The sequence below is a fragment of the Triticum dicoccoides genome, chromosome 4B, assembly GCF_002162155.2.
Source record: "Triticum dicoccoides isolate Atlit2015 ecotype Zavitan chromosome 4B, WEW_v2.0, whole genome shotgun sequence".
NCBI classification, from domain to species: Eukaryota; Viridiplantae; Streptophyta; class Magnoliopsida; order Poales; family Poaceae; genus Triticum; species Triticum dicoccoides.
This window is the reverse complement of record NC_041387.1, coordinates 433,181,966-433,184,215: the sequence shown is the minus strand read 5'-3', so window position 1 is coordinate 433,184,215 and position 2,250 is coordinate 433,181,966.

The window sequence follows — 2,250 nt, the reverse complement described above, 5'->3', positions numbered from 1 at the left end:
GCCCCCTACGCGCGCCTGGAGCGGAGGATGACGCGGAAGACGTGCTCGAGCGCGCTCGGGAGTGTCGCGCCCTTCGCCAAGGGTTTCTTCGGAGGGCGGCTGACGCGGTGAGCCAGCTCGATGAAGAGCTCGCTGACGAGGACGCACGCCTTGTAGCCGAGGGCCCGCGCCTAGCTGAGGAGAGGCGCAAACTGAAGGTGGCCGTTGCCCTTGCGCACCACCAGCGTGACCTCGACAATGAGAAAGCCGAGGTGTCGCTGGCGGCTTCTCGGGAGGCCTGCTCCCGGGCCGTCGAGGAGTCCCAGGAGGCTGACCAGCGGCGCAGAGCCGCAGAGGAGTGGGCATGGGAGCTCCGGGCCTGGAATAGCTCCCTGGAGCAGCAGGTGGAGTTGTGTGAGGCGGCCCTTGCGTCGATGAAGGGGGCCTCGGTCGACCGGGCGGAGCTCCAGAGGCGTGAGGAGGCACTAACGCTGGAGGCCACCGAGCGCACCCTGGACCTCGAGCGGTTGGACATGAGGGAGCGCTTGGTGGCGCAGGCGGAGGATGATGTTGCCATGAGGGAAGCCCGAGCCTCAGAGGAGGTTGATCGTCGGGTGGCGGCGGCCTGCTCGAACCTCGAGCGCGAATTCGAGGAGAGGCTGGAGTTGATCAAGGTCTAAGCAGAGGGCAGGACCACCGCCCTGAAGGCCAAGCTGGATGAGGTGACGCGGCGCGCGGACATTGCCGGGGCCGTCCTCGGCGCGGCACAGGGGGAACTAGCTTCCTCCCGTGCCGAGGTGCTTCTTCTCCGTCAAAGGGTGGATGTGGCTGAGGCCGTCGCGCGACAGAGCTAGGGCGAGATACGCCAGCGGCAGACCTTGGAGCACGAGCATGCCCCTATGCTCTGCACGCTCCGGGAAAGAGATAACACGGCCTTGGGCAACATCTGCGAGGCAGCCGTTGGGGAGCCTCATGTGGTTAACTATGCTGGCAACCTTCAGTTCTTCACCGACGTGGTGACGCAGCTGGAGACTCGGTCGGGTAGAGCCGACAGGTTGGTGGAAGAGAGGAGCCGTGCCCTACTTGGGCGTGCTTTTTCTCGCGTCTTCAGTCACCTCCAGAACATGGACCCCCATTTTGACTTTGATGCCGCCATCGCACCGGTACCCCTGGCAATCCGAGGCGATCTGGCGAATTGGGTGGAAGACAACGTGGACGCCCTTGTCAGGGCCTTCACCGCCGATGATGACGGTGTGGTTGTAGCTACTGATGAGGGCGGAGTGGTGAATGGCCCAGGTGCTGATGACGGCGGCGCTGAAGGCGACGGCGAGGCCAGCGATGCCAGTGGCGACTCCAGAGGTGCCCCTGATGATGCATTGGGGGATTTATCCGATTGACCGTGCGCTGTTCCTGCTTTTTACCCTACGCAGAGAGACTTCAGACTTGGCCCTGAGGGTTGTAAGAGCATTTTGGGAGGGGAGCCCATCGTGTAAAAACTTGCAGTTAGCGCATTTGTAAACATGATATCACCCGTATGCCTACGCCAAGCGGCTGGTCTTGTGACGAGTCGACTGGTTTGTTTTACCTTCAGCCCGCGTGGGCCCTGAGCGAGCCTGGGGAGGGCCGTGGTGTCCTGAGTGCCTCCTGAACGAGCCCATTGAACCTATAATGAGAACCTCCTAAGAGGGCGTGGCGATGGCAGTCCGGGCTGCGCGCATGCTGGGCCTGGCCCGGCTCGCGAGGGGCTCACGAGGGGAGGCAGCTGAGGCGGGATGGACGCAAAGTGGTAACCAGAATGCGAGAGATTGCTCGAACGAGACTAAACACCCCTTCCCCGAACACACGCAAGTCTCAAGCTCAAATCCAACTTAAATCCAAACAGGGGAAAAACGACAACCAAAGGGAAGGCAAAAAGAAGCAGAAAGGCCGCGCCCGGCACCTAGTCTAGTCTTCGACGTCTTCTCACCAGCGTAGAGCTAAGTGCTGCCACTGGGCGTGGGCGGGAGCCCCCGAGGCCCGAGGACGGCTCTCCGGAGACTCCGGGGCGTGTACGGCCCCACTCATTATTACGTGAGAGTGTCACGGGACGGCGAGCTTCACAGGCACTGGGCCTTCTTCACAGGTACCGACCTTGTTTCATATCGGCAGACGAGGGCCCCGCCTTGCGCCACACTCTATGCCATCGGCAACGGCCGGACACCAAGGACGCCACCGATGGGATAGAGCGGTCGCCAGCGGTTCCCCCGACGACCACGGGTCCTCTGCCGGGGG